We start from the raw sequence: 15,018 nt of genomic DNA, 5'->3' as shown, positions 1-15,018 counted from the left end.
CTCTCTCTGCCTCTCCCCTGCTGATGCTCTGTCTCTGTCTCTCAAAACTAAATAAACATTTAAATAATAAAAATAAAGTTAGTAAGTTGGCCTGCTACTGTTTCATGGATGCTGGCAAAAGACATGAGATGAGCCTCTTGGGTCAAAGACAGGGGGCTTTATTGTTCAAGAGCACAGCAAGCATGAGCATCATGTAGACATCTGTTTCTTATGTCCTCTAAGTCCCAAAGGAGTGATACTGACCAGTCAAGGTGGATGCAGGTGGCTTTGTGTTGCAGTCAAGGAACATTGATCTTGAGGAAGCCACTGCTTTTATAACAAAATTGTCCTATGACCTCATTTCTCAAGGTTGCTGCAAATACAAACCTGATAAATAGGCCAAGCAAGGGAAATTGGGTTGACATTCTTGACACGCTCAGCAAGAGCTTGCAGAGATGCATGCCCACAGCCCATGGTGGATTGCCTTTCCCAAAAACATTCTGTGAGAGTAATGATTGATGATTATCCTGGTGCAACAGAGAGACTCAATAAATACTTGTTGAATCAAATTAATTAATTAATGAGAAGAAGGGGAACCACTGAGGAATTTAAAAAGGTAAATAGAGTGAGTCCCTGTGGGAACAGTTCCAGATTTCAGATCTTTTTCAGAAGAAAAAGTCAAAAGGGTTATGAGAACTAAGACTTTGTAGACCACTTAGCCTTATAACAAATAAAATTTCCAAAAACTTTACCTCATGGAAAGTGAGAAGGACTCATATACAACATAATCACTGATTAAGTCCAAACAACCTAAGGCAATGCCCGTAGCTTGCTGAATTAGTATCACAGTAACTATAGTTCTTTCCATCTGCAGTGTTTTGTCACCCACTAAATTTCATTGAAAGTTTAGACATTATGCTCATTTGGGAACTTCTACCACACATGAGTTTTACTTCCTTAAAATGGTGACTTGAACTACAAATCAACATATATTATGCTAATGAATTTGATCAGAATTAAATACTTGCTTCAAAAGTTGCAAACAAATGAAATACCTTACCCTCTAAAAGATTCTCTCTTGCTTTAAAATTAAAGTATGATTAACATAAAACACTGTATTAGTTTCAGGTGTACAATATAGTGATTCTACAATTCTATACATTACTCAATGATCACCACAATAAGTGTAGTCACCATCTGTCACCATACAAAGTTATTACAACATTACTGATTATATTCCCTACTCTGTACTTTTCATCTCCATGACTTGTTTATTTTGTAACTAGAAGTTTGTACTTCTTCATCCCTTTTATGTATTTCACCCAACCCCCCACCCTACTGCCCCTCTGGCCACCACCAGTTTTTTTCTCTGTATTTAAGAGTTTGTTTTTTTGTTTGTTTTTTCATTTATTTTGTTTTGTTTTGTTATGTTTTAGATTCCACATATAAGTGAAATCATAGGGTATTTTTCTTTTTTTATCAGACTTATTTCACTTAGCCTAATACCTTCTAGGTTCATCTATGTTGTTGCACATGGCAAGATCCCTTTTTTTTTTATAGTTCAGTGATATTCCATCATATGCTCCATACCACAACTTCTTTATCCATTTATCTATTGTTGGACACTTGGATTGCTTCTGTATCTTGACTATTGTAAATATTGCTGCCAATAAACATGGGGGTGCATATATCTTTATGAATTAGTAGTTTCATTTTCTTTGGGTAAATATCCAGTAGTGAATTATTGGATTGCATGGTGTTTCTATTATTAATTTTTTTGAAAAACCTCCACACTGCACCAATTTACAATCCCACCAACAGTGCATGAGGGTTCCCTTTACTCCACATCCTCACCAATACTTGTTATTTCTTGTCTTTTTAATACTATCTATTCTGACTGGTAGGAGGTGATATCTCATTGTGGTTTTGATTTGCATTTCCCTGATGATTAGTGACGTTGAGTATCTTTTCATGTGTCTGTTGACCATCTGGAGGTCTTCTTTGGAAAATGTCTATTTAGGATCTCTGCCCATTTTTTAATCAAATTGTTCATTGTTTGTTTTGGTGTTCAGTTGTATAAGTTCTTTATATATTTTGAATATTAGCCCCTTATCAAATATATTATTTCCAGCTATCTTTTCCCATTCACTAGGTTGCCTTAGAAAACCATCAATAAAACAAAAAGGCGATCTAGTGGGTCAAGATTCTCTTCAAGGAAAGGAATTAACCTGAAATATCTTGTCAGAGTGTAACAATGAGGTACTTGAGACCTGTAGGTTGGAAGTGCAGATTTGTGAGGGAAGTTTACTTTTACACTGATGATTTTAACTCTTGTTTCTCAAGACCACATTAGTCCAAGTGACTAAAATACTCAGGCTACAGTCACAAAATTTTGTGATTGCATATCTCAATGTTTAGCCTCTCTACTTTCCTTTTTTTCCTGTATGCTTTCCAGTCTTTTCAAACTACTGTTGCAGTGTCGCTGTTCTCCATCTGCTGCTCTCACAATTGGAGATTGATTGCCTCCAGGATTCACAGTGTTTCTAGCAACCTTATATACTTTGAATTTTTAAATCGCTACTACAGGAAGGTTTTGTTTTTAAGATCTAGAGTTCCTCTCTCCTCTCCCAAGGAATGTTACCCAGGTTCCTCTAAGGAAGCAGGGTTAGAGGGCTTTTGAGTAACCTGTGCTTCACTCAGACTCAAACTGGTATCCCCAGATATGTCATATAGTTGGAACCCTTCCCTACCCCAAGGCAAGTTCTCAGCTTTCCTGAGGCTCTTTCCTTTTCTTTCCTCAAGTTTATAGAAAGCTTCATCATCCTTTTGTCTTGGAAAATCTTTACAATAGAGATGATCATCATTTCCTTCATTGGTCTTATCCTCTTTACCAACATCCCATTTTCATACCATTTGCTCTATTCTTCCCTGATTGCTGAGATTGTCCCACGCAACAGGTCCCCTTCCCCCAGCCATCAGCGTCATTGTTGCTGTGCCTGAAAGGACCAGGGGTAGATAGCTGATGCCAGAGGTAACAAGCCATTTGTCGTGCTAAGACTTTGTCTTTGAACTAAGGATGCTGAGACTGAATTAGTTTCTGCTGAGGATTTGAATCAGGAGGTCATGCAAAGCCATGATAAATGGATCAGATAAGGATGGTCTACAGAGAAGAATAAAGCAGACCTTGTATGTTCTGTTTACCTCTGTACTCTTACCATCTAGCATGGTACCTGATACATAGTAGGCTATCAGTAAGTCTTGGTGGAATAAATAAAACAGACTCTTAAAGGGAGAGAGAGAGAGAGATTACATTTGCTTCCAACAGCTTTCGGTTCCTGACTCTAATCCCTCATGAGGACTATCTGCATTTCCTGTCCTATGTCCAGGAGAGATCCTTGTGTCCATCCAATAAATCTCCCTTTATGCTAAAGCTAGTTTGGGTGTATTATGTTCCTTACAGCTACATTAAACCTAAGAATCTCTTAATATAAGGGTTCCAATCATTAGAACTTAACGTCTCTGTGTCCCCAGGGAGGTACAGTTCCTCACGCAAGCCAGAAATCTTGATGACTTGTGCAGAAATCACTGAATTCCAGAAGTAGGCATGCCTCCACTTTGCTTGATGTGAACCTCACATTGTTGGGACAGGGAACAGAGTAGAAACACAAATTCAACTGAAAATAAAGGAATTACCTCCAAAAATAAAGTTTGATGGTCTTCTTAAAAAGTTACCTCTTGGGGCACCTGGGTGTCTCAATCGGTTAAGCATCGACTCCAGCTCAGTTCATAGTCTCGCAGTTCCTGGGGTGATAGCAGGGAACCTGCTTGGGATTTTCTTTCTCTCCCTCTCTCTCTGCTACCCCCCCACTCCCTCACTCACTCTCTCTCACAAATAAATAAACATTAACAAAATAAAAAATTAAAGCAACATCTCAGGACACCTGGCTGGCTCAGTTAGAGGAGCACATGGCTTCTGATCTTGGAGTTGTGGGTTCGAGTCCCACAGTGGGTGTAGAGACTACTAAAAAAATAAATAAATACACTTAAAAAAAAAAAAAAAAGCAACCTCTGAAGAAAAACTCCAGAAACTCCAACTTGAGGATCCTTTTGTAGAGAGGGCCAGGTCTTATGCATTGTTGACTGAACGTGACTTTATTTAGGGTCCACAGGATAGATCAAGAGACACTTGCCAACCTAAGCTCCAGGACGAGGGGGAGTAAGTCATGGCTTCACCTCAACTTCTGAAATGCAGTTGAACTAAACTTGGTGATGCAGGAATCTTCTGTGCAGTTTCTGGTTGTATTCTTGATTATCACGCAGCATGTGGAGGAGAAAGGTTAGTCTTTCCTGCTCACTAAGGTAGCAGGGAGACAGGGCACATATAAACTCCACTATAGAAGGAGGGAGGTGGTTGAAAAAGCCAGAGGTAAACATTCTAGGTTTGAAAAACAGAAAAACAAAATACCTGGAGGCAATATGGCAGGTTTGGCAAGAACACAGGCAGTAAGACAGATCTCCAAAACCAATTCACCAACTTACTGATTAGCTCTGTGTCTTGGGCTAAGCTGCTTAAACTCATAACCTTAGATGTCTTAAGTTTCCTGGCCAGTGGTACCATGCTAAGTGCTCAGTAAATGGTAGGGATGATTAGGATTGTTAGTGCTTAGTAATTTAAGCAATAATGAAGAATGTGTTACTTTTAGGTTGACCAAAAGGGAGATTGAAAACTTTTTTTTTAACTGAAGAAATATTGTAGTAAAACATATATTTAACAGCTCTTCTTCACTGTTACTTTTACAATATAAATCCCTATGTGATCGAGAAATGTAAAAGAAGAGACCAGTAAATATCTAGCAAGATGGTAGCTATACAGCAAACCGCCATGAATTGTGGTATCACTCAACAGAAGTATAAACTTCCTTAGAAGAAGGAGAAGGAGAAATTCCCTAAATAGGAGGCACGTGTGAATTCTCACATGCAGTCTTCTGACCTTATGCACTTGCAAACTGTATGACCTCTAGATGGCGAACTTGGATAGGGTGAATACTAAGCAATGACTACCTAGAGAAGAAAGCAATGGTTTTTGTTTCGTTAAAGGAAGGACTAAGTTAGATTGCTACATTGATAAAGGCTGTACACTATACCAACCCAAGACAATACTTTGCTGACACACTGGATGTCTTCCTCTAAAGGGGCCGTCCATCTGCCTGTCGAAGTGAGTCTACCCTCAGTCATATGTGCTGTTGAGGGACAAGCCTGCATTAGTTTCTGAAAGAAATGTTTTGGTTCAGAATTCATATGGGCTGCTAGTCACTGATACAGGAGAACAGTATCAAGTAGGGAATATAAATAGATTTCTTACAAGTCTCTTGAGGCGTACAGAAATGTTACCCTCTCAGAATATCCATATGTAACACTATTTAATTATCTGAACCCATCTTACATGTCCAAAGTATCCCCATCTTTTGATCTGTATAAATAATTATATCCTCCCTTGCTCGCTCATTGCTCCTGTTGAGTATTTGTTCTGTACACTTCCCAAGGCAATCCTTTAGGGACCAATTATCATCCTTTATTGACATCATCTCACTGGCTGATGGAGATTTCTAGAGTTCCACACTGGGCATTCAGGACTCCTAAGGGAGCTCTGTGGTACTTTATATGATCTATATGCCCTGCTTGAGAAACATTTTCTTCCTTAAAATTTTACCATGAGGTACTATTTTTAGCATATTTACTAGTTTTACCAGATCACAACTACATATAATATGTGAATTTGTAGTAAAATTCGTGTGACTTTCCAAAACTGTGTCTGCTCATGCAGTGGCTTAGATGTTTTGTTGGTTCTTTCAGTTGTGAAAAAGCCTAGTAATTCACCCAACATGATAGATGGATGACCTTTTGCTGCATTATAAAAGGGTCACTGTCCCCAAAGCGCCTCTCAGCTTGTGGATCAGGTAAAGGAACATCTCTTAAACTTTTGTGGTGCCTCTGCCCTGTCAGTTATCACAAGGCTGTAATTATTGCCTAAACATTGGCCTCCCCACAACCATGTACTTATGGAGTCCAGAAACTATACTATATTTATCTGTTTATCCTTAAACAGATTGTGTCTGGCACATGGTAGTTACTTATGAAAATGTTGAGTGGATTAAACAATAATATATGTGCTTTGGAATAACAAGAGAAGGCAGCAAGGAGGAAGTATCAATTTAGGAAAAACAAAAAGAGGAAGATAAGCTAACCACCTATAAGGAATTGTGCCTATACTAGACAAATTTCATTCCAAAAGTATAGAAAAAGAGAGAACAGCAGTAGATTGTGTCCAGCCAAATACATTTATTTTTACTAACCAAATTCTTGAGAGGTTGACTTATAAATTAATGTGCTAGTTCACCATTTCCTGTAGAGAACATCTCTTCAGAGATTACAATTTTTGTGTCCAGGTTACAGCATTGCCCTTAACCAATTCCACTGACTTCATGTCTTCATTCATTTCAAAATGAAGAAAGTCCCTAACTTTCAGGATGGGGCAGTTCTGGTTTTCAGGTGTCTTCCAAAAGCTTCTAAAAAGTTGCAGTTACTCTAAGATATGGTAGGTAGAGAAGTTATCAGAATGTTCAGAAATTGTAGATTTAGATTTAAAGATACCCACTGGTAAAAGCCATACACTAGAAGGTAGGAATGAGGAACAATCAGAAACGGACTCTGAAAGACAGTTCAAATAAGAGGAGCTACACATTACCCCAAATTTTTACTCATAGAGTTGACAATGGGACTCTGACATGAAATAATAGGGATGGCCAAAGACATGAGGACCATGCCTAGTGATGGAGAGTATAGGACTGTCATGTCTACACATGGTGAACACTCAATAAATGCTGGTTGACTGAGTAAGCCATTGTGTGCCCGAGCTGCTGTTAAAGGAAGTCATGAACTGCTTTGTTAAAGGCAGGGTTTATTTATTTACTTATATATTTACTTAGGTACATGTAAAAAGGAATCAAAGTGGCATGCACTATTAAAGTGTACATAAAACAGGGTAGGAAAAGTTAAAGCAGAAGCCATTTAGAAGAAAGGAAGAAAGCAATGGCCTGGAAACCTGAGGTGAGAGAATCATTACAATGGAGCTTATAGGAAGCCCTGAGCTTCCTGACAACCAGTTCAAAAGGGAAACATGCTAGATCATACATTCTCATCAGCCAGTAAAGTGGGGTTTGTAAATTCATCTGGAAATGGAGAGTTATTCTTGGAACTTAATTCTAGAAAGAGTTTACTGCACGGGCACTTAAATAAGAGGAAGAAGACATTTAATAAGTTTTTCATCAGCTACATACATCTTATTCATTGACTAAACTTAAAGGTAACCACCACCAACATACCCTATGTAAAATAATAGATGACAGAGAGGGGGAATGGGTTAATATATGAACATACACACCTGCCGCTCAAGCAAGGAAATACAAATATTGACCACAGTCCCCATGTTTGCAACTAGTTACGAGACTACATTTGTAAGTTCCTTACTACACTTTCAGTAAACAGGAGGAAGACTCTTCTTCCCTATAGTTTCTGAGCCCCTGTAATCTGTCCTTGGGTGAAACAACACCATATATTGGTTATTGATTTGGAACATATACCATTTTCTCTAGACCAGTACCCCTACCTCATAAGATATCCTCCAGCTGGCTCTGTAACTGAGTCTTCAATAGACTATTGCTTTGCTATAAAAAGCCAGCTGCTCCTGGGTTATGGTAAGACCAGTGAGTCCTGTGGGAAATTACCTATAACATCCTGACCAGAAGCAATGTTATGTGGATTACTGTTGGTGAATTAAGCCTTCAGGAAGTCCACAGAATATATTGCTAATAGAAACATAGCAGGGAAGTCAAATCTCTATCCAGAACAAATATCCATTTTATTGAGAAAAATTGCTACCAAGTCCATAATGAAAAGGGTTCAATATAATCAGTCAATAGGAGGCTGGTCATGCCATCTACATGGCTCACGTATTGAACTGAATGCAGAAGTCTCTGCTGCTGCTTAGGCATTCAATAGTGGCAGTAGCCAGATCTGCCTTGTGAGGTTGAACTCATGAATAACCTCTGCCTCTGTCACTATGCCCACTCTGTTCCTGAACCTACTGAGTAATCCTGGTGATGCTGGGGAAAGAAGACAGCTGACATGTGCAGTCCTGGTCTTCTTGCCCACCTGATTCTGGAGGGTCTTCTCTGCAGAGAGAGCCCACTGATGAACTTTAACATGAGGCACAAGCATTCTCATACCATCAACCTATTTTAAGACCCCCATGAGTGCACCTCTACCCTAAACCTTCTTATAATCCAATATTGTTCCTTTTAACTTCTCATCAAGCCAAACCTTTAGGTTCTATGTATAAATCTTCACTATAAGAATCTTTATTTCTAGGTCAATTGTGCAATTCGATTAACTTACCCAAGTTCTTAGTTTGAAGATTTATCTTCCTACTTGTCCCTCATGGCCAACAGTGAGAAGAGCTCTGGGATCAACTTATTTATGGCTGGTGCCAGTATATTACATGCGCAATGATTATTGAATCAGTCTTGAATCTCTTCTTCCCTGCCTACAGGAAATCCCATGAGGCTATATGAGTGGGTATAGGAGTGGTGGCATTTGAGCAGGATTAAGTGCCATGAGAGTTGGAGCCATTTTCTCATGAAACTTCCTTGTGCCTTTAGAACTTGCTCAAGTCTGATCTTGTATATGCAACTTCAAGTTGAGGATGGAGAGCTGCTTTGTACATCCAAATTTGAGAACAGGTCAATCAAATAGCGCTTAATTTGGAAGGCAGCTCGGGTCTAACAAAGAGTTCATTTCCTATGGCCAGATATTCAGTCTCTGTTAGGACCCAACAGCAAAAATCAAGAGCTGTTTCTCAACAGCTCTTTGTCAAAGACGTAGGGCTTTGCTCTCAGTTATGGGGCTATACTATGATTCTCTTATTAGGGAGTTTCAGAGGCTCAATGGTTTGTTGCAGACACTTTGTGCACATTAGATTTCCTGGATCACAAGATCTAAGTAGCAAGCGTGGCTTATTCTTTAAACTGAACTGGCTGAAGAATATTCTTTTGCTTTGGGGCTTCCTTAAATATAGAGCCTTATGGTTTATTCAATAAGTAAGAAGGAACAACACCAACGTAACATTATTTTGCTTCTCTCATACTAAAAGCCCACCATATGTGTATGCCTCTTTCTCTATGGAACTGGATACAAGGTGAAGCAAATTGTCTTTAACTTGGAGGGGATACCTTTATATATCACAGATCTCTAGACTCCCAGAAAAACCAGTGAATTAATAGATCTCTGAACTTCATAGAATTCATCTCTTATCTTCAATCAGATAAGTGTCTTACCAAGGTGTCTTATGTATTTGCTGCTTTCTGACCTAATTGTAATAACCAATCCCACATACTGGAACTAGCACAAAGAACCCAGAATCTCTGGTAATTGTAGTCATGTTAATAATTTTGACCCAAAGGAGTTATGTTCCTTTTTTCCTCCTTAGTCTAGCATTTTAGAATTCATTTTCACACATATTCCCCTGGCTTCTGCTATATAAATTAGAAAAAAGTCATACAACTCTTTTGATATATAAGCTCTCTTCTCTGGGTATGATCTGGTCTGACTCTCCTGATATTTAGATTACCTCAGCCCTAAAGTTGTAAGAAGTAAGACATTGAAGCCCCTTGATTCTTTTTTTTCTTCTTCTTTTTCTTTTCTTTCTTTTTTATTTCCTTCCTTCCTTCCTTCCTTCCTTCCTTCCTTCCTTCCTTCCTTCCTTCCTTCCCTCCTTCCTACCTTCCTTCCTTCTTTCCTTTTCTGGGTAAACAGCATATATTGGCTTTATTTTTATTTATTTTATTTCTTTAACTTGATACACAGTAAAACTGACCATTTGTTTGGTCTTTATTTTATAATTTTAACACATGTATAGATCTGTGTAATAACCAACACCACAATAGGATATGGAACGAATTTCCCTCTAAGCGCTGCTTTAGCTGCATGCCACAGTCCCAAGGGGAAACACTGTTTCCCCTTGTTAAGACCATTGTTAAAACTAGTAAGTATTTAAACAGTTATTCAGGTAGCATAAGCTTTGAATATATAAAGTTTTAGAAAGTGATCAGTTTAGGGGCGCCTGGGTGGCTCAGTCGGTTAAGCGTCAGACTTCAGCTCAGGTCATGATCTCATGGTCCATGAGTTCGAGCCCCGCATCGGGCTCTGTGCTGACAGCTCAGAGCCTGGAACCTGTTTCGGATTCTGTGTTTCCCTCTCTCTCCGACCCTCCCCTGTTCATGCTCTGTCTCCCTCTGTCTCAAAAATAAATAAACGTTAAAAAAAAATTAAAAGAAAAAAAAGAAAGTGATCAGTTTGGTTGTGGATATATAGAAATTTTAGAATATTAGCAGGAAATATATATCTCAGAGTGGAAAGTCAGGATAAGGGTGAATATTTCTTTTATTTTAAACCAGATAATTCTGAGGCTTTTCTAAGTTACCCAGATCCTTGTGCTACAGGCTCCCTTTGAATCTGATTACTCTGCTATAAGTTGGATGAAAAAAATTCTTGGGATAATTTGTTTTATAAATCTTTGTTGCTTGTATACAGTTCCTGATAGAACCAGGGAAGCAGACTGGATGAAGATCTTTGCATTTCTTTTTGCCAGTCCTGTAACATTCCAGGAGGAGATGGGGAAGGCTTCATAGTAGTGATAGTAAGAATCAGAAAAAAAGGGGCGCCTGGGTGGCGCAGTCGGTTAAGCGTTCGACTTCAGCCAGGTCACGATCTCACGGTCCATGAGTTCGAGCCCCGCGTCAGGCTCTGGGCTGATGGCTCAGAGCCTGGAGCCTGTTTCCGATTCTGTGTCTCCCTCTCTCTCTGCCCCTCCCCCATTCATGCTCTGTCTCTCTCTGTCCCCAAAAAAATAAATAAACGTTGAAAAAAAATTAAAAAAAAAAAAGAATCAGAAAAAAAAAGGCCATTTGCTTTTGGTGGTTTATTGTTGTCACTCTAATCACTGAGATGTAGTCTTGTCTGAAAGGAAAAGATAAGCCAGATGGTTAAGTTTCTTTTCATTCTTCAAAAGGTGGATACTAATACCTTTGTGGTGATTGGGATGTTTGGGGTCCTGGTCTCCTGGCATATTGAATGCTTTTTTTTTTTTTTTTAATTTTTTTTTTTCAACGTTTATTTATTTTTGGGACAGAGAGAGACAGAGCATGAACGGGGGAGGGGCAGAGAGAGAGGGAGACACAGAATCCGAAACAGGCTCCAGGCTCTGAGCCATCAGCCCAGAGCCCAACGCGGGGCTCCAACTCACGGACTGCGAGATCGTGACCTGGCTGAAGTCGGACGCTTAACCGACTGCGCCACCCAGGCGCCCCTTGAATGCTTTTAACAGGAGTGGAAACTGGTGCCATCTTGAATAGAAACAAATGAACTCATTGGGTTTCTATTTGAGGCAGGACAGGGACTAATATCAGTATGAGATGAGTCTCAGAATTTCAACTTTGGGAGACCTGCATAATGGATATAATATATTAAACCCACATAATCAAGAGGTAAAAATATAATTTTTGTATTTTTCAATGACTTAATGTAATTTCAATCTTATTATGCTATTTCATCTGGATAAGGGGAAGCATGAACTAATTAAGTCCCAGCAGATTCCAGTAACAAAGGTTCTTCTCTAACAATTTCGGGTTTTCTTGGACTTCTTCAGAGGAAGATAAGTGCAAGGTTTTCACAGAGGGTAAGTCCAACATCTTTGATTCATCGCATGAGCTTTTAGGATTTTTATCTAACCTGAATGGGTGAGGAAAATGTTTATTGTTTATAGTCCTTTGCTATGAATTTTTCATGTGCCTTTGCATTTTGGAAAAATAAATAAAAACAAAAACAACCAACCAACAAATCTAGACCCTTGACTTGAGTCTGTCTTTCAAAACTATTAAGGCTTATTTTGTTTACTGCTGTATCCCTAATGCCTAGAATAGTGTCTGACACATAGTAGGTGCTCAATAAATATTTGCTTACTATCTAAATGAAAGACTGAATAAATAGGTGAATGAATCAAAAGTCTAGGCTTTCACGTGTTCCTTTTAGGTATAGTTTCCCCAGCAGAAAAATAATCAAATGAACAGCCACATACAGTAAGGATAGTAAAGGAATTAGAGTAGATGAAAGTAGATTAATTAAAGTAGATTCACTGACACAGAGAGTAAGATGAGATTCAGATAGATGTCTTTCAATATTGAGTCAGGGAAGGACAGGCAGACAGAAACTACATTTAGAGGTATAAATTTGAATGTGTAAAAAAATAAAAAGCTTTAACTGCAAGCAAGTTACTTATTCTCCCTGAGTGAGTATCCTTTGTAAATAGGGATAACCAAAAATAAATGAATGAAATTTAGCTAAATTTATTACATCTTTATTGAGATATAATTTATATACTAATAAAACATACTAATTTTAAGTGTACAATTGAATTTTTAAAAATAAATTTACCAAGTTGTGCAAATATCAGAATCCAGTGTTAGCACATTTTAATCACCCAAATACTGTCCCTTATGCTCATTTACATTTAACTATTCTTCTCATCCCAACCCTCATTCCCACCCTATTAAATCTACTTTCTATCTCTTTGGATTTGCCTTTGCTTAAAATTTCTAAGAAATTAAATCACAAAATACTTGGTCTTTTGTGTCTGGCTTCTTTCACCTAGCATCTTTTTGAGATTCATCCATGTTGTAGCAAGTTCCTTGTTATTGCCAAATATTTCATTTAATAGATATTACATTTTCTTTATCCATTCACCAGCTGATGGACATTGGGTTGTTTCTACTTTGGGGCTATTATGAATGATGCTGCTGTGAATTTGTGGGCAAGTCTTTGGGTGGACATGTGTTTTCATGTCTTTTGGATAAATACCTAGGAGTGGAATTTTGGGGTTTTTATGGTAAATAGCTGATTAACTTTCTAAGGAACTGTCACTGTTTTTCCAAAGTGGCTATACATTTTATATTTCCACTAACACAGTATACAAACTCCACATCCTTGCCAACTTCTGTTATTTTCTGCCTTCTTGACAATAGTGAATATAATTTTATGAGGAAAAAGCAGCCACCTGTGTTTCCTTATGCCAGCTGTATTGCTAGTGAAATAATGACAGCTAAGATAGGATTGGGATCATTTAAAATATTTGGAATGGAATTTATAAAACTTGAAAAGAAGCAAAAACTCTCTGCCATCCTGGTAATCTTCTTCAAGCTCTACTTTTTTCTAGATTTTTTTCCCTCTTCTATTAGAAACTCTTCATGACTCTCTCAGTAGTCTCCTGGAGTTGTGTCCTACTGGGCCTTATGAGAACCAATTATTAAATTTTCAGGAATTTTGTGAGCCATTTGTCAAACACAACCATCACTAAAAATTAAATATATAACTTAAAGCTAATAAGTTACTTAAAGACAAACACAGATCTTATTTCTTACTCATTTTGTAGCATTTGACTATCTATGGTGTTGAGATTTCCTATGTCTACTACATTTGCATCATGGACACATTACATAATGGTGTGATACTGCGCATCTCTTCCCAGCGCTATTTTTGGTGATCCCACAGTGATAGCTTGAAATCACCCATGGTAGGAATATTTACACCACAGAAGTTGGCAAATGCTACAAACCAGTACTTTTTTTTTCCCTCCCAGAGAAGTGGTTGTTAAATATTTACCAGGTCTAAATTTATCCTGTTGGTATTTTTTAATTAAGTTTATTAAAGGTGTAGATGATTTTGGAGAGAATCATACCATTAAAATATTATTTGGTTCCTTGCTGTTTGTCTATTACCTCAGTAAAATTTTCTTTCCACTAATAGCCTGAATCCACTTCTTATTAATTTTATACTTGTCAATTTATATTTTGGAGATATCGGTGGGAAAAAACTATGTCTACTCTAGTTATTTTTTCTTCATTGTCTTGGTCAGGTATTAGTTATAGTGTTATGTCAGTCTTATAAAATGAACTGAGAATGTCTTTCATATTTTTCTACCCTCTGTAATAATATAAATTTCCTAGAAATAATATACATATTTCTAAAAGAATTAATCACAATTGACTATGACATCATCTGAAACTGGCACTTTTCTTAAATAATAGATATTTTTTTTACCCATTCTTAGTATTAATTATATCTTAGATTTTTCTTCACTTAAAAAAAAAAATTGATGTTTATTTTTGAGAGAGAGAGAGAGTGCACGCACGCGAGTTGGGGAGGGGCAGAGAGAGGGAGACACAGAATTCAAAGTGGGCTCCAGGCTCCAAACTGTCAGCACAGAGCCCAATATGAGGCTTGAACTGAGACCTGAGATCATGACCTGAGCCGAAGTCAGATACTTAACTGACAAAGCCACCCAGAAGTGTCTTCACTTTTTCTTCACTTTTAATGGTGTATCAAAATTGTCCTAGAAAATATACGCTATAAACAAATATTCACATTTTTAAAAAATTTTTATTTTGTATTCGAGAGAGAGAGCATGAGTGAGCATAAACAGGGGAGGGGCAGAGAGACAGTGGCAGAATCTGAAGCGGGCTCCAGGCTCTAAGCGATCAGCACAGAGCCCTGTGTGGGGCTCAAACTCATGAACTGTGAGATCATGACCTGAGCTGAAGTCGGATGTTTACTCGACTGAGCCACCCAGGCACCCCAAATATTCACATTTTTTAGATGGATTTGTACATGATAGTCTCTTATACTTCTAAAATCTTAATCATAATGGTGTTTATACCACTTTTCCCATTCTGAAATGATTCTCTCTTCTTTTTTTCCATTGTATTTTTCTGAAAGCCAATTAATTGGTATTTTCAAATAGCTACCATTTTGATGTATCTGCTATTTCATAAATCACTGTTCTCAAATTTTTTATGTTTATTCACTCCTCCTACTTCCCTATGACTTAGTCTGTTACTCCCTTTCCATTTCCTCAATATGAAAGCAGTTTAT

The 15,018-nt window shown here is 37.9% G+C and overlaps 1 long non-coding RNA gene across 1 annotated transcript in view; it reads left to right on the top strand.

Annotated features, from left to right (window-relative positions):
- Positions 1-6,042, top strand: part of LOC123593752 — a 28,276-nt gene extending 22,234 nt beyond the window's left edge. The window contains exon 3 of the long non-coding RNA XR_006710485.1: positions 5,833-6,042. This is a non-coding gene — a long non-coding RNA (uncharacterized LOC123593752). The remainder of the gene's footprint in view (positions 1-5,832) is intronic.
- Positions 6,043-15,018: the final 8,976 nt, after the last annotated feature.

This window comes from Leopardus geoffroyi, chromosome B1, assembly GCF_018350155.1.
Source record: "Leopardus geoffroyi isolate Oge1 chromosome B1, O.geoffroyi_Oge1_pat1.0, whole genome shotgun sequence".
NCBI lineage: Eukaryota > Metazoa > Chordata > Mammalia > Carnivora > Felidae > Leopardus > Leopardus geoffroyi.
The sequence above is the reverse complement of the archived record's forward strand: the minus strand, read 5'-3'. Positions and strand labels throughout refer to the sequence as shown.